The sequence below is a fragment of the Chionomys nivalis genome, chromosome 4, assembly GCF_950005125.1.
Source record: "Chionomys nivalis chromosome 4, mChiNiv1.1, whole genome shotgun sequence".
NCBI classification, from domain to species: domain Eukaryota; kingdom Metazoa; phylum Chordata; class Mammalia; order Rodentia; family Cricetidae; genus Chionomys; species Chionomys nivalis.
The window spans coordinates 45704867-45728254 of record NC_080089.1 but is presented as its reverse complement, the minus strand read 5'-3'; the positions used below and the strand labels follow the sequence as shown (position 1 = coordinate 45728254).

Here is a 23388-nt window from a genome sequence, read left to right as displayed (position 1 = left end):
GTCTCTGCCACCAGGATTCTTGAGAAGGCCTCCAGAGTCCTTTAACCCCGAGACTCAGACACCACAATTACTGCAGGCTGTCTGTGTAAGAGGAACACGATCTTCAGATCTCCTCTGGGGAGGAAGGAGCCATTGCCCCTCTCTGCCATGGGTACTTCCTCTGAGAGGCTCCGTGTGTGGAGATGGGGTGTGGATTAGCTCCCCTCCTGAAATATGGCTCCCGTGCCAGGAAAAACGAGTTAAGCTTTTCCGCCTCTAGCTGCAGGCTTAGTGGTACAGATTACAACAGCAGGTGAGGAGCGACGCGGGCGCTGCTGTGGAGACTGCAAATCCCGTTACAGGGCAAAGGCATTTTAGCTCCAGTTCCAAATTTCAAAGAATGATTGAGTTGGAACGTGGCAGGCAGGAGGCAACTGGGGACCAAAGCTATTTGACTTAAACTCCGAGCCAGGCTTGAGGGGGATGTTGGGGTAGAGGATTCCAGTGAGGAGCTCAGGTATGTGCCTCTGCCTAACTGTCTCCAGCCGCCTTCCCCTTCCTCTGCCCATGTCTCTGCATCTGTTGGGATTCTTGCCTTCCCCACCAAGCTACAAGCTCTCGGGGATCAGAACCCCCTATTTCTTCAACCCAGTGGGGTTCAGCACAGCTCCTAGAACATGTGCACTGCACGATACAGTTTGTAGAATGATTGATGGGTGACTGTGTCAAAGTCCAATCCTCCCTTGCTCTGCCTGGTTTCTTGACTTCTCCCATACCCGCTCTGGGCACTCCTGGAAGCCCTGATCTTCCTGCGTTCCCTGGCTAAGAGACCAGAATCTCCCTATAAATGACACAGGACAAGAATGAAGTCCCACAAGCAGCTTGGGAAACATGAGATTTTAGTGTGTGTTGCCATATTATGCAGGGGAATCATTAAGTTGTGAGGTTTCGGGGCACTATTAGAGTCTGACACCTCCGCCAGCACATCCTCACTCCGCACCCCTCCCACTTTCCCATGCCCCTTGCCTTTAGCAACAATGAAAAAGAAAAGAAAAGAACAACCCACACCCCCCCACTCCAAAAAAGAAAACCAGTTTGCTGTGTTGTCGTAGAAAAGAATTTGCAGACCGGTGGGAATATGGATTCAAATCCTAGTTTTCACGTCATTTAATCCTTCTGAACTGCAGCTTCCTCGTCTGTCAACTGCCCATAATAGAAGCTGCACACCGAGACTGTAGAGAAAGAAATTTCTCCGTGGACATTAGTCATCTTAGCAACATGGCTGTTGTTGGACTCTCCAAAACTAAATCCGAGACCTGCACAGCCTCCCTAAGCTCAGATAAATAATTCCCCTGGGTTGTTTTAAAGAATCCCGGAGTAGACACCTAGGCACAGAGAGAGAAGCCCAGAACTGGTTTCCATGCCAAGGTGCTGCTCACCTGACCTGTGTCAGGAACAACTGATCAGTGTGTGTGTGTGTGTATGTGCATGCACACATGTGTGTGTGTTTGCATGTGTCCATCCATGAGTATGCATGTGGAAGCCAGGGTTTGATGCTGACTGTCTTTCTCAGTCACTCCCCATCTTATTTTCAGAGATAGGGTCTCTTTAAACCTGGAGCTTCTATTTCAGTGAGACTGGCTGACCAGTGGAGCCCCCAGAATCTGCCTGTCTCTATCCTGCAGCACTGGCTTAGGGGTACACCTTCCATGCTCCACTTTGACTTGGACGCTGAGGATCTTAACGTTTGTAGGACCTGAAGTTTGCACACGGTTTATCCACGGAGCTACCCATTCCCTCAGCACCCTCTGGTTGTTCTGCCCTGGGTGGGGACCCACTGTCAAGTAGAAAAAAAAGTGAGGACAGATCTCCTTTCCTCTCTATTTCCTTTTTGTCCCTATCCAGGATGTGGCTCGCCATATGCTCACCCTGCTGGGAGTGAATACGTGGGATATAAAAGATGGAGATGCTCTGGTCCCTGCTGGCAGCAGCTCACTGTCCAGCTGAGGAAGAGGAATGACTAATGCTGAGTAGCCAGCCACATCTCCAGCAAGACTGTGAAGGGTGCTCTGAGTGTACCACCCAGGTGGGAGCAGATGAAGGTACCATAGTCTAGGCGTCTATGGAGCCTCTGGAATATTGGGTGGAAGTTCCCATTACCCACCTGGAAGCAGACTGTTCATGGCGGTGACATGGGTGGCCAGGGAGGGGAGTGAGGGCTCCATCTCTGCAAGCTCTCAGGGAGCATCAGGTGATCCTCTCCCAGCACTCCAAACTGATGACAGTTCCTTTGAAAGCCCATTGTAAGAGAAGCAACAGCCTCCATAAAGGTCAGTTGCGTTCTCTCCAGAGAAGTCGAAGCTTGTCTGAGCAGGGCTCAGATCAACCGCTCCTCAGATCAGCTTAGCGGAGCTTCAGTCTCTGCATCTCACATAAGCCATCCTCCCCTCCAATTTCTCTTGCCCAGCTCCTCCAGGCCAAGATTTAGAATCGTGGCTGCCTCTCCCTCCAAGGGAAAACAGAGTGGAAGGCCCGCAAAGACCATCTGAAAATCCCCTTGTTTGCTCTCTCCTTCTGAGTCTCCGAAGAACACGCTGGCAGGGGCACAGACAAACAGGAAGCCGCCTCACTTCTGCCCGTGCCCTTTGCAAAGGCTGTGCCTCCACCTCCTCCCGCAGCAAGGGCCAGCTGGGGAAGGAGTTGAGCACTGTGAGATACTCGGGGACCCTGAGCCTCTAATTTCTCCGGGCAGCAAATATAAAGGAGCTTTATAACCACCCATTCTGGGGATTCTCCTGTCCACCAGAGGTTGTCACCCCAAAGGTTCCGGCACTGACAAAAGTGATATGCAGGAATCATCTCCTCCAGCCACCTCATTAACTGTTTCCTGAAGATGTCACAGTAGTATGCAACCTATAGTGACTTCCTCCAAGGGCCACCAGCTAAGCTCCTGGTACACCTGTGAAGGATGGCATTGTTAATGTTGAAATTATTTTCACCTTACCCATAGCCTCTCTACCCCCACAAATCCCAACTAGCACAGCTTGAAGTATGCCCAAGCTGGATTCGAGTCCTTGCTCCTGTAGCTGAGAACTATGTGACCAGTTTGGGATGGACTCTCTGCTTATGTGACAGTGTCTTTGCGGTGACGTGGAGCTGATACTGGTGAGCTGTGCTGGAGTTATCATGGCTGCAAGGACAGGATACACACAGAGCCTTAGGCATCTAAGCGGGAACCCACTTCACCTCCCTCTCTGAGGACACTACCAGAGGTGCTTTCCCACGAGTCAGTCCTAGGGTCCTAGGACCCGTTTCCTGCTTCTCTGGGATTTAACAAGAAAAAATGGGACAGAGAAGGTAGAGCCAACATTCTGAGAGCCAAGTATTGGCTCTATGTTCTAAGACTCTAAGTCAGAGCAGTTCAGACATGTCCAGCCAGGCCACACACGTGGCACAGAGAGGTGGGCAGATAGACATCCCATATGGCCAGCTGAGGCAAGAGAAGCAGACAGCTGTGCTATGGGAGAAGACAACCAATAAGAACAGTGCCTCGCATCTGGGTATCAAGGTCCCTTTAGAGGAGCAAATGGCTGGACTGAACACTATGGGTTCATAAAGGGACTGAGCCCACCTCTGTAACGCCAATTTGAGCGGGCCTGCCTAAAGCGAAGTGACAGAAAGGAAGTGTGCAGGTTATTCTAACTATGCACGTGAGTGGGCCATCGAGTGCCATATATCTGGTCAGACATGATTTGGTCAAACATTATTCTAAGAGGTGTCAGCATGTTTCGGGATAACAGTGTTTGAACTGGTAGCTGGAGGAAAGTAGATCTTTCCAATGTGAGGGGGCCCTGCCCAGTCAGGGGAAAGTTGAGCAAAGCAAACTCAGCAGAAAAGCTAAGTTGTTTCCCAAGGAACAGAGAACCTCTCTGCCTGACACTTCATCAGGTTTTTATAGCTGAAAACCACATCGTGTCCTGACTCTCAAGCCTTTGAATGGGAACACACACTCTCGGCTAAACAAGGTCTTCAGTGTGGGACTTGTCGGCTTTCAGAATCATTCCGGCCAGTTCCTCACACTATTACACAGGTCACATGTACCTATATGTATATGAGAAATACATGTTTTGTATCCTGTTCATTCTGATTCTTAGGAAAATCTTGACTAATCCAGGAAGACCCACCCCCTAATCAGAGACATCCCAGGACACTAAATTGTAAATCCTAACAGAGTCAGGGAGAGCATCTCCTGCTCCTGAACTGAAAGCAGGCCTCTGAGCAGCATGGGACATCCAACAGGGAGATGAGCTCTGTGTTCTGCAAAGACCCTCCCAGTTCTGTCTCTACTTGAAAATGGAGACAGTGAAGCCTAATGTGGCCTTTCTGCCTAAGCACCAACAGGGCCATTGCAGCCAGAGCCGATGTCATGAGACACAGGCTAGGTGCATAGCTTCTCTTTTTGCCCCCACCATTCTACCGCTTGGCTCACATGGCAAGTGAGCTCTTCTGATTCCTGACCCTTGCACAACGGTGCTGAAAGACAGGTGAGGAGAGTCAGGGAGCAGGAGCCTGGGAGGAAGCCTTGGGAATCCTGAGGCAAAGGGTGGCAAATGACAGACCAGCTGAAATGATGGAAGAACAGGCATCATTACCCCACGACCCCCATTCCCCACTTCCGTGGCTCAGAGTCACAGCGTGGTTTGTGGGTCTCCGGATGATGGTGGGAATGTAGAGCATCTCTACAGGGAAATAATGGGGCATGGAGAAGATGTAAAAGCTACTTAACCCAGAAAGGAAAGTTCCAGTCCTTGTGTACTCTAAATAAAGATTAAAAAGGAAACAGAATTTCTCTTGCTTGAGATGGTTGGGGCATAATCCTATTAAGACAGAAAAATGTGAAGAGAGGTTACCGCCACCACAGCAATGGCCGGCTTAGGAAGAAGGAGAGTTGCGCTAATTCTCACCCCTGCTTTCTCTGGCTCCTGCTTCTGACTCTCCTAAACCTTGAACAGACTCCAGGCCCAAATCTTCCTACAAGGTGTTCCTCTCCTAGTCAGGTTGCCTCTGTACTCCTTTCTCGAAAACTTCCTGAAAAGGTAACCCTATTGGTCTGGAGCTTTGTCCTCTGTCAACTGAGGGCTGAGTGGCTGGGCAGTGGGGACCATGAGTCTGAAAACTGACCCCATGAGCAATGGCAGAAAGTGAATCTGGGGATAGTGAGTGGCGCTGTAAGGGCTTTAGATGGTAAGTCTCAGCCCAGGGAGCTCCTGAGGGGATACTGCCTGTCCCATGTCCCCAGAAAACAAAGCAGGGCCAAGGAAAGGGAACACATGTGCCCCCCCAGTCTCTTTTCTACTGGGGTTCAGTAAGTCTGTAGAAACTGGGTATTATACACCGACTTTGTCTCTCACCAAATTTTGCTGTGAACATCATATCTTGCCCAATCCCTTAGAATGCATCTCTGTATACAGAGACACTTTTTACTACGAGTTCAAGATAAGTCAGGTCATCGGGGTGTGTCCTAACCCAGAATGAATGACACCAGGGTCTGAATTGCTTCCCTGAAAACTTCTGATCTTGAATCTCATCCCTCAAAGGGATCATAGTTGGAAGCAGCACCTGTGAGGAGGTGACAGATTAAAACATGACCCTGATCAGACATGACTAGTGCCGATACCTTTCAGGAGTTTCAAGGATATCCTCTCTTTCCCATGTGAAGATGGCCTTCTGCAAGCAAGAAGAGGCTTTCCCACCCTGCTCTGAGGCTTCTCGGCCTCTATAACTGCAGGAAAAGAAGTGTTGGCTGCTACAGGCATGCCATTATTGATAACCATTTGTTCCAACAGGCTGAGTATACTAATACAATTGGTGACCCCCAAAATAGGAAAATTGGGAAACATGAAGAAGGAAGTCAATGAGGAAAAACAGAAGGGTGTCATCTACAAGCCTAACAGAGAGACCGAGACAAGATTCCGCTCCTCCCTCTGCAAGAACCAAGCCCTAAAGTCACATCTTGATATCAGACTTCAGCCCTCAGAGCTCCTAAGAGACTGCTTTTGGCTTGTTGTGTTGCTTTGTTTTGCTCGAGACACTGTAGCTCAGGCTATCCTGGAACAGAATGTATAACCCAGGCTAACCTCAAATTCATGTCCTTTTCCCCACCTCAGCTTCCAAAGTGCTGGGATTACTACCATGTGCCACCATGCCTGGCTTGTGCTTTCATGACTTAAGACTCTGTGGTTCTTCAAACAGGTAAGGCTGGAATGGAAATAAGGCGACCTGAAGAGATTGGCTTCTCATGCAGCCCTTCCTTCGGTGAAGGGAAACCCGTCTCCTCCCCTGCTATGCCCTTTCCTTCCTGTGGACTGAGTTCTGTGGCCCTGGAACAGCAAGTGTCTATTTCATTTTGGGGTGGACTCCAGACAAGACCCTATTTTGTCTTGCAAGAAGGAATCATTTTTAATCAGGCAGCAGTGAGTCTGAGAGAGCAACCCATAGAGACGGTGCAGGCCTAGTGCCAGAGAGGAGGCCAGTTGCCAAGGCCCAGCTCCCTGTTTTAATTCCCTGGCTCTGAAGGGAGGGCATCTCCACCCTGCCTGAGGGGAGGAAAAAGATAGGGCACTTATCAATAGAAGCAGAAGTCCTCCCGGAGGCTTGGCTGGTGCTCTGCTCTGGCAGGACCTGTCCTAGCACAACATCAAGCCAGACTGCAGGGTACTGGAAGAAAAAAATGTTGGAAGCGAAGAAAGGGGGGAAGCCTTAAGAAAAAAGATGGCATCATGGTTCCCACAACCAGTTGTTCACAGCTCCTCCTCCTCCCCACTCCTCTTGACCTTCACCCTTTGTGAAGGAAGGAGTCCCTGCCGTGTAGTTGCAAGGAAGACTAGAGACAGGGCTTGTGGGCATGAAGGGACCTGGTAGACAACCAGAGGATGCTAGACGGGAACAAGGGCAGAGGCTAGAGGAAAACACCCCTGCATAGATTGTCTGCAAAGGCTGAGGAGACACTTCATCAGAGAGCCTGTCATCCAACTTTCCGATCTCTGTGAGACTGCATTGCTATTGCCTCTGGGGTTCGCCATTGCTATAAACTAACTACAGTACAGCAGCCTGAATCCCCATCTGTCTGCCCTGCCCTGCTGACACACTCCCCCAGCTGTGTTTGGAGTGGGATGGGGAGACAGGGGACTACTCCTCAGCAACAGAGGGGCACAGGTGAGAGGGTGCCCAGATGAGCCACAGATTCAGGACCCTTGAATGAAATCCCTACACCCACAGATAGAATTTGGATTCTGGCAGACGAGCAGATGAGAAGATGCTCAGGCAGCTTGACAAACCCATTTGAACCAAATAACAACGGGCATGGAGAAATGCCACACCCCTACTCCAGGCCCTCTTCAGACAGCTTTGAACCCTCAGCAATGGGTCCAGAAGGCAGACCAACATCTCAGCCAGCAGGGGCGGCAGCCTGTGTTTTCAGTAGCCAGGCACACCAAGTTCTGCTCCATGAGTGCACTGAAGATTCTAAGGCTTGGGATAGACTTTCAAGTAGTTTGTGGAAGATGCTGAACGTTGGAGAAGGCAGACCGTCCTTTGGATCGTAGCTCCGTATATCACTAGCCGGTATGATGAACTAGTTCCATGAATCTTTGAGATTGCTTTCTTTAATGCTGAAAAATAGAGATCAGAGCATCTACTTCTGGTTTGCAGAATGAATTCAGTGAGGTTAGAAGAGTCAGACACCTCTCTGATGTTTGGTAAATATTGTATTAATTGCCCCACCACCTAACCTTCAACTCCTGGATGAGATGCCCAGAGAAGGCTGTCCGGATTCGGCCTTGAAAATCAGCAGTAATGTGGAACTCACCGCTGTGCCAAGATGGCCATTCCACTTGGACAGATCTCATGGTCAGGATGCTGAAGTAAATAAAAGCTAGGATCTCCATAATGTCTCCATGAGCCATATGCTACCTCCCACCAGCACAATAAGACATAGGCAGAGGAACGGGCATATGCTCCCCTTCTCCTGTAATAGTGATTGTTGTCACCATCTGTACCTTCACCACTCATCCATCACTTTACCCATTGACTCACTCATTCCATGGGTAGCTAACTAGCCTCGCCACTGGGCCCAGACACCAAGACGGGAGGCCCGAGTTCTTTTTGAATCAGGAACTCACCACAGAGTAGATTCTCAGCCAAGCATGGTAAACTTGCTTTTTAACCCTCCAGAGGCTGAGGAAAAAGATGGAAAAGAATGGACTAGCCTTGGAAGTGCCTCTGGAGGGAAGGACATGCTCCCACGGCCTCCAGAAGGGCTATAGAGGTCACAGATGAAGCACAGATCCCAATTTCTGATTCCCAACAGCTAATGAGCCCATGGCACATGCCAAGGAGCTGCTCTTTACTTTAAGATGAGCCAGCTCAGCCTTATTTGCGGAGAAGTCCCCAAAGCCTCCACAGGCATCTCACCATAAAGAATCCTTATCTTCTCACGTGACTACTTCTCTCTCTCTTAAGAAATAGTCCGAGTTTGCAGTGAGCAAGCGTCCTTCTCTCTCCCCTGCCTTTACCTGATATTATTTTGGCTCCTGATAATTGCATTAGATATAGAAACTGACTTTATGATGCTAATAATTATACATGCTCACAAAACAGATGGGCCTGGGATCCGGAGGGGGGAGCATTTATGGACTCGGAAATGAGACGTTTTGTGGGTAGGAAATGGATAGTTATTTCCAGATTTTATTGCTGTGTTCCATGGGCTTCTTCTTAAATCTTGTTGATAATACTTTGCCTGAATTGCCTTTCGTGCATTTTGTAGGGCTTAGCTCATCCATTCAGGGTATGCTGGGAAAGTGGCATTCACTGTCTGGACTAGGAGAAGGCAGATATGGCATGGGACAAGTCTGTCCTCTTGGAAGAGGCACACACCATGAACATGAGAGAATCTTCCCACCAATGGAAGATGCATGAGAGAGGGACAGATAATTCTGTACAGATATTGGACAGCATAGCCCATAGAATGTCTGAATCAGAGGAAACCTCAGAAACCATCTAGTCAGAATTTCTCAAGCTAAGGTTCCACAGTAGGGAGTCTGCTAAAAATGCAATCATTGACTGCTAAAGTATAATGAAGTTTCACTGAGCTGGGCCTCAAGAGATGATTCAGTCAACAAAGTGCTGAGCATGCAAGCACAAAGTCTTGAGTTTGAATCATCAGCACCCATGTAAAAGGACGTGTGTGGTGAGCATCCATAATTCCAATCCTGGTGGGACAGAGACAGGAGGATCCATGGAAATTACTAGCTTACTGGCCAGACAGTCTAACCAAATTGGTGAGCTACAGGTTCATTGAGAGACGCTGCCTCAAAAATAAAATAAGATAGAGAGCAACAGAGGAAAACCCTTATTGACTTCTGACTTATACAGAGAGACAGACAGACACACACACACAAAGAGAGAGAGAGAGAGAGAGAGAGAGAGAGAGAGAGAGAGAGAGAGATTGGTCTGAGCTGATCATGCTAGGACATGCTTGGATTTCCAGTATTTTCTAGGCAGAGGCAGGAGAATCACTGCAAGTTTGAGGGCATCTTGGTTTCTATAGCAAGTTTCAGGTCAACAAAGACTATGTAGTAAGACCTTTCTTACAACAATCCCTCCAAACAACAAAAAATACCCACTCTAGTTTAGTCCCTTTATGTGAAAAGTGAGTAAATTAAAGTCCAGAGGTGTTGTCACCCAGCCAGCGAGTGGACCCCACACTGGCTTTCTCTTCAAAGTATCCTGTCACCCCGAAGAATGAGATAGGCAATGGATCAACAAGCTCTCCAGTTTTAGGGCCCACATAAACCATATGGGGGTCCGGTGGAAATGCCGACCCTGGGTAGTGATCACAGCACACAAACCAAGCTCTTGCATATGCAACAGACTCCTGGGCGATTGGCTCTACTGGCCCATTGAGAAAGCTGCTACCTCATCAGAAACACTTCATTTCATAGCTGTGGAAATACAACACAACACAACACACACACACATACACATACACACAGATATACACACACAGCCTGCCCAGGTAGGGTAGGACTCATGCCCAGGAATAGGTGGCTAACACAAAACAAACTCAATAGTGTTTCTATAAACTTTTTATATTATTTTGTTTTATTTGGGCATTTTTTTGTCTTATTGGTCTTTTATTTGTATATTTTGATTTCTGCTTTTGTGGGGAAGGATTACGTGTTTGTTGCTTGTTTTGGGAGGACATAAAGCTGGAAGAATAGAGTACTGGGGGGGATCTGGAAAAAGTTGGGGGTGGGAAAACTTGATCAAAATATATTTTATGAATTTTCCAATGAAAAGAAAAAATACAGATTCTTGCTATGAAAAGAAAGAAAAAAGGAAGGAAGGAAGAAAGGAAGGGAGGGAGGGAAAGGGGGGATGAAGGAAGGGAGGGAGGGAGGGAGGGAGGGAGGGAAGGAGGGAGGGAGGGAGGGAGGGAGAAAGGGCTGCTGAACAGAGGCCCTGCCCAGATACAGTGGCCAACCCCTTCATTATTTTCTCACCCTTTACCTTGTATTCGAGACAAATCATCCATTGTTCTTACCTAAAAGGAAGGTGGACTCAGCCCTCCTGGATACCTCCCTGGAACTTTCAAATGATTATCAGCTGAGAAACACCCAGGCATGAGCAGTGTCCTAAAACCCCACTGAAGAGTTCACATGTGATCATCTACTGGTGATGCTCCATCAGGAAGGACAATTTCAAGGAAAAAACAGCCCTACCACATGTTCTGCAGCTTCGTATTAATAATATAAATACTCAAGCACAATGTAAATGTGGTACATTATTTAAATAGAATAAAGGCATAACTAGTCAAGTCATCCCCAATGAAGCACTCCCATCTTCTCAATGTCTCTGAGCTCATAGAAAACAACACCCCAACCTTCCTTGAGTGAGGTTCTCACTGTCGAGGCCACCAGCGCTGCTCCCCAATATGGATGTTCTCTTCTCAAATACCCCAACATCTTTCCAATAAAGTGTTTGTTTGCTGTTCTTCTGCGTTCTTCTATAAATTATTTGACTGACAAGAACAAGAACCTATGCCAGGGGAACCCAGCCTTCCTGGTGCTCCCCCATAGCCTCACAGAACCCAGCCTTCCTGGTGCCCCCCCACCAGCAGCATCACAGTCTGAAAAGTGCTACTCTGAAAAAAAAACAGCTGTGGGGCTTGGGAAAGTCACCGGGTTGCAGGGGTGGTGTTAGCGCCATTGCAGTGTTTTACGCATCTTTTGTGAAGCCAGTGTATAAAGTAGGGACTGCACTGCCTGTCATACTCCTCTTCATTGCTGTTAGATCTTGGACCAATGGGTAGCAGCCCAGTCATCCACTAGCCATCTCTGGTCTGTTCACTTCTCCCTCCACAGGCTCCTAAAGAGAAGCTGAAGAGAGCTGGTTTCATCATCTCTAAACTCTTCTTTGCAATACACAAGTAACAGGACCCAGAAACAATGAAATACACCTCCCTTTCTTCCAAAGAACTCCTGGGCTAAAAATATAACATAATATAGAATTTTAAAAAATCCCATGCTTGGTCTTTCTGGCTGCTGTTTCTCTTTGTTCCTTGGTGGTTAAGTCTCCTGATTTCTGGCCTTGATTCTTCTGCTGTCCATAGAGTGTCATTTCTTCATTCAGCATGACTTTTGGTGCTTTGAAAGCAGAATCTTGGGGATGCGCAGCTCCGTGGTAAACAGATTTTCTCTTCTTTGCCTTCTTTCCCTTTATCGTTTGGGCTTAAAGAAAGCTGCATTCAAACCTGGCCAAGACTCCTTCTTGTTGGACATATTTACAACATTCCTTCTAATTTCTCTTGGCTCACCTGACTAACCAGGTGGCCTTGTTTTAATCCCCTAATTGGGAACACCCTATCTCCAGCCCCCAAACACCCATTCATCAGCTGCTAGCAGATTGGGATCAGCCTCTTTCACATCCAGTCTCTCTTGGCATCTCCCTCCCTCCTCCTTTCCTCCCCACCAGGTCCCTCTCATAGACACACATTGATAATGAATAAATCTCTTTCAGAGCAGGGAGTGTGCTGACGTGTCCATGGGGAAGCCCCACAGACACATGCAGGATGGATGGCTGATGGGAGCCCTGCCGTCGGCTCTAATTAACGTATTGTTCTCTGGGCTCCAGCAGGGTTATGGATGAGCTCCGCAAAGCAGCCCACTTAACCTGAGCATCCCAGTCCCAATCTATTACTTTCTCCACCGACTTCAGCCTGGTCTAAAAAGGTTGAGTGTGGGCAAAAAGCCAAGAGAGCTTAATTTGAAGAGTTCCCTAAAGGTACCTGCCCACTTGCTTCCACTGACAGGTCACCCTATGGGACACCTGGGTTTGCCCCTCAGTAGGCAAAGAAAATACAACCAAGCGTGCCTGAAAATCTGATCTCAGTCCACGCATAAAGATCGTCAGTTCTGCAGATAGGCACAAGAAAGTTACCACTTGTAAGCCAGGATTGCCTCCTTATGTCTAGTTGAAGCATCATTTGGCCCCAAAATCAAATCTTTCATTTGCATATCACAGAGAGTCTGTGATCATTCATGTGTCTACATTCTTAAGGGTGTAAATTACGTGAGACTCAGTTTTCCCCTCAAGAAGTTTGTCATCTAATGAGGTGATAGGAGTTAGTCAAGGATGACCACACAGCAAGATGGCCCTCCAAGAGAGGGGCTAGATGTGTAAATAGAGATTACTCATTTGTTTCCTCACCATCCAGGGCCAAATGCTCACACAGAAACTGTATGAATTACAACAGTGTTTGGCCAATAGCTTAGGTGTATTCCTATCTAGCTCTTACATGATAAATTAATCCATTTCTCCTAAATCTATGAGTCACCATGAGGTTGTGGCCTACCAGTAGGGTCCTGACATCTTTCTCCTTTGACAGCTACATGGCATCTCTCTGTCTCTGCCTTCTTTCTCCCAGCATTTAATTTCATTTTCCCTGCATAGCTCTATTCTGCCCTGCCATATTCCAAAGCAACGTTTTTATTAACCAATGGCATTAAAACATCTTTACAGCATACAGTGGGGAATCCTAAATCATCTCCTCTTTTCTGTATAAATAAATGAAGAAGTTTTTCACTTTAACATAGTAAAACTACATATAACAAAACAGGTATCAGACAAAATTAAAGAAAATATTATATCATCTATTTTATCTTTGTGAGTCCAAAGTTTCATATCTACTTTTTCTTTTTAGTTTTATCACAACTAAGGAAAACTATAATTATAACTATCTATTCTTCAACTCCATCAAAAACCCCAGAAGGACATAATATTACCTAAGTAAACAGGAAGTACATTGTAAGCAACTTCCAAAACTCTAGAATTGATAGAGACATCTTGCTGCTTGGACAGTCACCCAAAGTTCTTCTGTCATATTTGGGCATCTATTTTCAGCCTACAGATTTCAGTATCCAACAGATTTCTTCATGGAGCAGGAAATGTGAAAGACTGTTTTGTCTATATTGGTAGTTTGTCAATCACCTTCTTTTGTGTCCTGTAGAATATCTGACAGACTCTTTCATGAATCAGGAACCCTGATGGACTGTCTCACCTTCTTTAGGCAGGTTTAGCAGTCATCTTTCTGTGGATCCTGCAGGCACAATATATAGAGCATACCATCAATCAGCCCAGGCAAGAGCAGCTTCTTGTCCAAATGGCTAGCCTTGTCACATTGAAAGCCAATTCCATAAATGAGTTTCTTCAATGCCCATCAACCCCTTGAAGTAACTGGTGCTGTCAGAATCAGACATGTCTCATTGTTGAGAAAAGTCAAAGTTTTTAAAACATTTTAAATGCCATATTCTATAGGTCTTTGAAAGGTTTGAATAATTCCTATCCATCTGAACTATATCTCTGTACAACTAGAAAACCTAACTAACATGAGTACAGTTTGAATATTATAAATACTATCTATTAATCTGTATTTCTTAATTATAAATTATATTTTAAATGAGCAACACAACATCTTTTTTTAAAAAAAGCAGAAATACATATATACAATGTAACAAATTGACCTTAAATTTCTATCAATAGACCAACATCCATACCAATGCAAAGTATTCATCTTTATATCATATCTCCCCCTTTTTAAAAAAGAGATTGACTGCAATTATTTAACCATTTATAATCAACCCCCTTTTAAATGAAAACATTTATAAACAATAATTTTTGGAATTTGGACATAGTTTTCTCTAAAATCCTTACTACTGTTTGCTGGATGAAGTATTTTTAGGGTTCACAGAGACCTTCTGGGGGGTCGTGTTCCATCAAACCGCATTAGTCTGGTAGGAATCCACAGGTTCTTATCTTCTGTGGAAACAAAAGCAGAACCTCTTTTCTGAAGTAACATATCCTTAGACTCAAATTTTGAAGTCAAGATATCTTGAAAATATATATGTTGGTTTAGTTTAGCAGCCCCCAGAATCAAATGTCTCTCTGCAGTTAGCTCATTAACAATCAAAAAGTTTAAAGAACATAATAATATACATAATCCAGATTCTCTGTGTATTTTCCATCTTTATGTGACTTTTTACTTATTACTTTTTAATATTTATTTTATTATCTTTACTGCTTTAATCTATGACTTTTGCCCTCTTTTATATTACTTTTACTGTCTCTTTAAAGAGTTTGTTTTATTTTTTAAAACTATTTCTTTCTATTACTGCCTATACACATTTTATTTTTTTTCTTGTCTATGTACATTTTTTACACACATTATGACCTATCTAGAGGTTTATTTTTGTCTGAATCTGTCTTTATTGCATATCTGTAATCCTTTTTTGATCACTGCTTTAAGCTGTTATACAGGCTTGACTAGAACCAGAGCGACTGCTTTGGCTGTTGGTTCTACCCTGCTCGGCTTTCCAACATGGAAGAGATCTGTTTACTGCCAACTCCAGGAGCCATGTTTACCACCCCAATTCTGGGAAGCAGTTGGCCCATGCCACCACCAAGTAGCTCACAGCACACTGCCTACAAACCCCATTTAAGTACTCTATAGTGAGACCTCCCAAAAGAACTAGAGCTATTTGTGCCACCAGTACAAAGCAAGAAGTTATTATCTCTTAAAGAATCCGTGCCTCTGCTTGCCACCAGCAAGCAGAGCCTATCTGAAAAAAAAAATGCAGCTACCAAGAAGTCCAATTGACTCACATTTTTGTGGGTTTAGAAGCCCCCCCCCTTTTTAAAAGCTTTTTAAGGCTTTATGTGGATGTATATTGCTAAACATGTGGGTGCTATTATGTAAGTCATATATGGGCATCTAAAGATGGTGACACAAGATTGAAAATGAGCAGTGATTAACCGAGGGATTTTAGAGGTAACACTGACGGGCTGGTAAGGAGGGCCACCTGGTCATGGGGCTAGTAGGGTGAAAAAGACATCACAGAGGGAACATGGAGTATTTGGTGTGCTTCAAGGGAATCAAGGGTGATTTGTCTGGACAGGAAAGATGAGCACTTGGTTCAAAAATAGGCAGGGACTCTGTTAGTGAGCTGGGACTTCAGAGCAGGGCTGCCTATATCTTGTTGAGCAGCAGAGCAGTGTGGGAAAAGTTGAATGTGTGACTAAGAACAAAGATTAATCTGTCATGGGTATGCAGGAAGAGTGTGAAAAGAGATGACATGGTGTGGTGTTGAGAGGCTGATTAGGAGGTTGGTTGAGACACAGAGTGATAATAGGGGCTACAGTCTTCAGATTTCAGGAGAAAGGTAAAGGAACCAAGGACTCGAAGTGAGATGCTCCAAGTAGCTGTCAATTGCAGATGGTTTCTCAGCACAAACACCTCCCAACTCCTAATCCGGGGGGATTTGTCCAAGATCGTACAACCAGAAGTCAATTTCCAGTTCCCAAGTTTATGGTTAGCAAGCCAGATGAGTTACCATGATGATAGCTTTCCAGGTGTCCCAAGAGCCAAGAAACTACAAGGACCCTACTCACCGCTGAGAACTTTAGCAGTTTACTTAAGTTTCATCAGGATATCCCACCCTGTTGGACAGAAGGATGACTTTCTGTACACCCCACTTCCAATCCTATGGCCAGTGGGAGCCACAGCAGTATAGTAGAAAGGAGAGAGAGCCGGGCGGTGGTGGCACACGCCTTTAATCCCAGCACTGGGGAGGCAGAAGCAGGCGGATCTCTGTGAGTTCGAGGCCAGCCTGGTCTACAAAGAGAGTTCCAGGACAGGCTCCAAAGCTACAGAGAAACCCTGTCTCGAAACCCCCCCCCCCCAAAAAAAAAAGAAAGGAGAGAGAATGGGACTAAAATGTTCCCATAGCCTCGTTATCTGTCAAACTTGGGTGAGCCACCCGTATCTCTGAGGTACAAGGTCCTCAGTCAGGAGACAGGCCTAACTACTTCATGGGATGAGAGTAGTAAAGATTATAGAGAGTGTGCCTAACAGAGTACACAGAAGCCAAATAAATCATTAAATACAGTGGTCATGATTGTTAATCTTATACACGCACAGATTTCTAGACCTAGAACAAAAAGCAGGGTCCAACCTTTGTTGCTAAAACCGAAGACTTCAACTGTGAACTAGAGAATGGGAGACCACAGAACCTGGAAGGCAAAGACCTACATCTGAGAATAGACTCTAGCTGTGCGATGCTGGGTATGGTTCACCAATGTCTGCATTATCCTCTTCTAAATACAGTGAGAACTAGACTGTATCTTCCAGCCTCCATGGTCATCAGTTATAGCCACATAACTATACTCTATGCTGTGGAATGTGAACATAGATGATACGTGCCATCTCTAGGTCTTGCCCAGAAAAGCATATCACAAAGGATTCTTACCTACTATTTTCCATCCACCTTCCTAATTGAGATGCTCCAAGAACCTGATGGGAAGAACAACTGCAAAACAGAAATTGCTTAGGCGCCCTGACTACTACTCCAATAGAGCATCCTAGTATCCTACCAACTCCCACTGTACAGAGGAAAGCTAGAAAAACTGTGCTGACCCATTGACATGTGGGGATGTTTACAATAATGGCCTACAGATATACTTAAATCATTCATTCACCTTATTTGAGGCCCATAATCCTCACCTGCAAGGTTCACAGCTAATACCTATAGCGTTCATACTGAATGGCGAGTGTAAAGAGAGAGATGGGTTAAAAGAAGGAGGATGCAAGCAGCCAAGAACTCACTAATGTCAATAATCAGTACTGTCTTGGGCAATCTACCCCTTGAGTCATATCCTGAGCCCCTCATACCCCAGGTGCTTCAAAAACTTCATTGAAGATGGTAGAATGCACAGAAGGAGGCCACAAGAATTGACTGTTTCCTCTTACTTTTCTTTGGCAAAATAAAAATTAAAAAAGCAGTCACTTTTCCTGCATCTACTTGCTTCCGTTCCCCTACTCAATATCTACCCATACAGACTTTCTTAACTCAGAGTGGACCCAGACAGAACGCCAATCTGTCCTGCTAAAGTCAGCACCCTTTCCTCATCTTTTCAGCAACGAATAACAGAGGAAGTTGGGGAAGGTTGTGGAATTCATGTCAATGCGTTAATTGCAAAAGTCAATAAGAATCCAGACTCCAGAACAACCCCACCCCCACAGGTGTGGGAGAGAAATGGCTACCAAAAGAGTGTCAGCATCGCCTTGAGAGGTACCCCTGCAGAAGAACATGTATGTGTACCTGAGCACATATGAGTGATGGTGAGGGTGTGCTTAAGATGTGCCAATACATGTGCCTGCATCTAAGAAATGGGTATCTATATATATATGTTTTGACCTCTTTAGAGATGTGTATATACATATACATATATACATATATATGCATGTCTTTGTGAGGTATGTATGTGTGCATATACATTTGCATGTGATTAAGATGTGTCAGTACACACACACGTATCTAAGCGTGTGCTTGCTTATACATGTACACACATGGTTTGGACTCTTTAGGAGTATAGACATGTACTTGTATGTTTGTGAGATGTGCATGTGTGTGCATCTGTGTGGATGTGTTTAAAGCACATGCATCCATGTATGTTAAAAGGTACATTTGTGCTTATATGGATGCATTTAAAGTAATACACATATAGGTGTATTTGAGTGTTTGAGGAGTGTGTGGATATACCTGTGTAGCTATGCTTGAGGACCTCATACAAGCCTTTGTGCATATGTGCACGTGTGAGTGTGTGGGTACCTTAGGTAGGGAGTGACAGGGGAGAGCAGCAGAAATACCTCTAGGCAAGCCTTTCGCATCTCATTCCCTCCAGAGGACTCCCTGAAATCACAGTGGATAGGCAATGCATTACTCTTAACAACATTCCCAGCCCCCTCCCGAATCTTTATCCTGGAAAATTTGGGGCAGGAACCCTGAAGAAGACACGCTCTTTCCTTGTGAATGTGTGTTCTGCTACAGGGTGCAGCAGACTCTGGACTCGGCTGTGCTCCAGGACCTGTCCCCCCAGCTCACGGAGAGGACAGTGTGCAAGAAAGAACAAGAGAGTCTGTCCTCTTAGGAACAAAGACAGCTGGGAGGCCGGGTGGGTGGGGGAGCTGGAGCAGGAGGACCATGGGCCCTGGGAGGATCTCAATTCTCAGCCCTGCAGGAGGCCCAGGGAGAAGTGCTGGCAGCCTGGTGGGCCTGCCAGGTTAGGAACAAGCCCCTGACACAGGGGTTTGCACAGGCGCACAAATGAAAGAAAATCAGAGGAGATGAAACCATACAAATTTCAGGTAATAGAAAGGGAGGAAAGATGTGTGTGTGTGGCCTGGGTCTCAGCTCAGAAAGGTCGGTTCCAAGAAGACGCTGGCCAACTTTATATTACTTTTCAAAAAGCCAGTGAGCTGAAAAATAACTCTCACCTTTTTTTCTATTATTATTCGTATCTTCAGAGTTTCTTCTTCACATTGTTTTCTGCATCTCGCTTGTTCATTTCTCCCCAGCCTGATTTCATTTGGAGATTTGGCCTGCAGCCTGGAGGGAAGACGGTCCTTCTAAGAATGCATTTATTTTGACTCCTCAGCAGCGGCTGAGTTGCTCCGGCCCAGTCAAAGGGCTGGAGGCAGATGGTAGCAAAGGGGCTGGGACTTGAGCTGGGGAAGGATGAGGGTGGACAAGTCACAGGAACCTGTGTGCCATTCACGGTAAATACACGCATGTATTTGTGCGTGTGTGGTTGTGTAAGTCTAAGGGCTGGTGAAAGAGCACACACATGACACAGCACAGCAGTAGGAGTATGCCTTGCCAGCACTACAGGTGTGTGTGAGAGGCTCCTCCGGCTGTACATGTTTTATGACATGTGAGCGGGCATATACATGGGCATGTGTGGGCACTTGCGTAGGTCTGCCCTCCCCTGTGCAGGTGAAAGGGATGTGGGATGGCTCTCTTCTGCCTCACTAGAGTCTACAATGGCAGCGACTGGCTCCTTCACCTTTTGCCAAGCTCGGTGAGGCGCAGATGTTGTTTGAACCAGGGAAAATGTCAGCCCCCAGGAGGAGCCCAGCTTTAACTTACAGCAAGCCCCTAGGAAGCGTGGCAGTGTATTCTGGGTATTGTGCTTTGGGTCCATTTGCATTTGTTCTTTCCAGTAGCTAAGGGCTGGTGGGTGGTATGAAGAAGGGGGCACACTTCCTCAAGTGCCTCCAGTTCCTCCCAGCTTCCCCGAGTCCCTGGTGAGCCTGGCACCAAAGGATACCACAGACCGGGGAGCGGGGAGCCTTAATCAGCCTCACCCTTACCACCACAGCAACCTAGACTTGTTCTTCCTGGCCTGATTGTCTGTCCTATAAACAGTGACACAGTCCGAGCTTTGCAGAGGGAAAGGTGCAGATGTCCAGCCCTCCCTAGAAGTGTATGCCTTCACCTGCCCCTAAATTGGGAACTCTGTGTGACATTCAGCTCCTTCCTAAGGGGACCTCAACGGGCTGTGCAGGAAGTCAGTATGTAAAAGTATGTACTCCCACGGCCCGATCACCCCAGAAGTCAGGGTTCATTAAAAACACCACACGATTTAAGCAGATGGGGAAATTTTGGTCAGCCACTCAAACAGGGGTACAAAGACAATAAGTAGAAAGGCCAAGTTCAAATTTGGCCAGGGGCTCTGCCATCATGGGGGCCACTGCTATGCAGAGCTGGCTGCTAGACTGAGCAAGCTAGAAGAGAGAGTATCCAGAGAGAGGAAGAAGCCACACCTTAAACTTGGATTCCTCCAGCTCATCAGAAGACCCAGGCCCAGGGCATTCTTAGCGAATGTAGAGTCCCACGTGTGTCACCTGCAGGAACCCCACAAAGTGACTTCCTGATCTAATTCTCAACTGCTATCAATCTATACCTGTAGAGCGCCAAGGAACAGGCAGTTGGGTGTGACAAGGAGATGCTGTGTGACCATGATGAAGTCACTTAAATTCTGACAGTGATGTGAATGGGACCATAACTTTCAGAGTTAGTGATGTTTGAACAAGATGATGGATGCTGATGGGCCTCAAGCGGGTAGATCTGCTTCGGTGGCCAACGTAGCCTATAGTTCGGCTCAGCTAGGACCACCTGTTTTCTTAGTCCTCGAACCAGTGCCCTCACCACCATGGGAAGTCAAGGGGTCAAGCCACAGAAGAGATTCTACTGAACTAGGACACCTGGGCTGTAAAAACTCTAATGTGGGTTCAGCTCATTTTCCTGTAAAGAACCAGAAGCAAGCCACCCACAGCACTAGGAAGGCCATGGACAGCCCTAGAGAAGGTCCCAGCAGGAGGACAGCTTAGAAACACTTCCGTTTCTTTGGTACCCTGGCTTCTAACGCCACAGACAAAAGTTTCCCCCTTTGCAGCTTTGCCAGTACTCATGTATAATAATAACAAGGTTAGTCCTGTTCCGGGAGATGCAGCCTCATGTCAGAACATGTTAAGGAACTTGGGTTGCTGTGGCAATGAACTTGATTTCCTAGGGTGAGATTGGACCGTTCCTTTCTGTGTGAACTAGTGGCAGAGGCCCCTATCTCCAAGGGATGTTAAGGAACTGGGATGAGGTAATTGATGAATTCATATGACCTCTGTAGCCTAATTAGTCTAAAATGAACATAATAGCCCTAGCTTTGTGACCTTGTGCAAATTACTTAAACCTTCTGTGTCTCCATTTCCTTATCTAGAAAATGAGCCTAATAATAGTATCCACCTCATAGGGTTAAAAGGGGATTAAGTGGGATTAACGGAGGATTATGCAAGTTAATATTCATAAGGCACTTAGAACAGTACCTGCTACACACACATCCGTGTTCTGTAACTTACAGTTATATCCTCGCTGGGATTATTTTTGTTGGCACAGCTCAAGGAGAGCTGCTAGTCCATTTCACAGATGAGGAACCTGAGGCGGAAGGGATTGAGTCCTGATCTGAGACTTGCACCTGGGACTTTCTGACTGCACGTGGGGTTTCATGGCCCTCTCTCAGTAGCTTTGGTGGGTTTTCCTCCCTCTGCAGAGACTGCCTAGGAGAACTTTGGATTCCCTCTGTAGTCAGATCTTCCCCATGGAGCATGGGTGGGGGTGACAAGACACCTGCTTCACCCAGACAGGAGAGCAGGCTTGGGGAAAGGGCTGGTTTGGGGTGGTTTCAGCTCTAAGACTCTCCAACCTTTTGAGATCAGCAGTCCTCCTCCGGAGCTCTGTGTGTGTGTGTGTGTGTGTGTGTGTGTGTGTGTGTGTGTGTGTGTGTGAGAGAGAGAGAGAGAGAGAGAGAGAGAGAGAGAGAGCAAAGAGAAAAATGGTGAGTCCCCACCCATATCATCTCCAAGGTCAGTTCTCACAGGAGCGCTCAAAGGGTCTCCTGCAGGTGCTTGGGGGAACCTTCTCCAGCCACCCACACACACCCTGTCATTGTCACACACCCCTGCATGCATGGACACCACACACACATGCACACACATATACACAGAAGACATAATCAAGCACTGAATATCCTCACACGCTACTTTATCCAGCAAACAATTGAACTGTACCCTTGTGGTCTCGGTGAGGAGTTCCATCCATATTCAGGCCCCTCATTTCCTGTGGAAACAGCATGCCAGACACCCCAGCTCAAGCACAAGCTGGAAATCTCAAGCACTAACTCAAGTGGGCTCTAGGTCCCCGTCCTCCATCAGGGGAGAGTAGATTTAGGCTGTGAGGAACCAGCACAGAGGCTAACAGTCCTGGACGGTTTCCTGACTTCTACACCCCCGGTCCCTTTCTCTGTCTTTTTACCTTTCTGCCTTCTCTTCTTCTCTACTCCCTTCTCCACTCCCCCATCTCTTCCTCCTCCTTCTTCCCATCATTCTCCTGCATCTCCTCCTCAGGCTCCCCAGCTTTCTCCCTTCCCCGCCTTCCAGGCCTCCTCCTCCATCCAGCCCTGGAAAGTTCCGGTCTGCACTGGGAGTTTCAGTTTCCGGCCCAGTTATAATGGGAGGGGGCGTGCAGTTGGGGAGCTCGGAAGCTGTTTTGGAGTGTGCGTGTCTATGAATACCAAGCATGTTAATAGGTTAAAGTAAATCTAAAGTAACATTTGAAAGCAGGGAGATGAAAGCAGATCACAGGCCAAAGATCAAACAATCTAGAGCCACTTCTAAGCCTTTTACAGCTGGAGGTTATTAGCATTTGAGAGTGAAGAGCATTAGAGGGAGACAGGGGGGAAAAGTTGGAAGGAATTTTTGTTGTGGAGATAAAAACTAAAATAAATGACAGTGGAAAGGGAGAACTAGAAAGAGGCTGCCTCGTTTTAAAAAACTACATTAAGACAGTGGTGGAGAGGAAGCCCTGTATTTTTAGTCCACAGCCAGCATCAGGGCTTGGTGCTGAGGCTTGAAGCCTCCAGGCTCTCCTCTCCCTCTTCTTTCTCTTCCTCCCTTTTCCACTCTTTCCTCCCTCCCCACTCACTCCTCTCAGCCCTCCCTCCCAGATCTCCCTCTCCTACTTCCCTCCTCCAGACTTCTGGTTCCCTTCCCCTCCAGGAATGAGACACAAAAGGCCCTGCTCTGGGTGTGAAGTGGGCGTGGGGGGGGAGGGGAGAGAGAGAGAGAGAGAGAGAGAGAGAGAGAGAGAGAGAGAGAGAGAGAGAGATGCTGGAGCAAGGCTCTTCTTGTGAGCTCCTTCATCCGCTTGATTGGGGGAGTCTGTCCAGAATATTTGGATGAGTGAAGCTAAAGGTTTTTGGGGTGTATGTGTGTGTGTTTCTATTGTCTTGGTATAACCAAGCCTATCTGCCAACCCCCTCAACCCAGTCCTGGCGTTTATTCCACTGAACAGCCTGGGGTCTCACACCCCGTAAGCAGACACTCTTCCCTGTAAAGCTTGCTTGCCTCCACACTTTTAATTTAGTCAACACCTATTGCCTAAGCTGCTAGCGTGTGCCAGGCAC

The 23388-nt window shown here is 46.6% G+C and overlaps 1 long non-coding RNA gene across 1 annotated transcript; it reads right to left on the bottom strand.

Moving 5' to 3' along the window:
* Nucleotides 1-6449: 6449 nt before the first annotated feature.
* On the bottom strand, nucleotides 6450-22329 carry LOC130873667 (uncharacterized). Its single transcript, XR_009057029.1, has 3 exons — nucleotides 21995-22329; nucleotides 18869-18980; nucleotides 6450-7649 (listed from the first exon to the last, which is right to left on the bottom strand). It is a non-coding gene; the product is annotated as an uncharacterized LOC130873667 (long non-coding RNA).
* Nucleotides 22330-23388: the final 1059 nt, after the last annotated feature.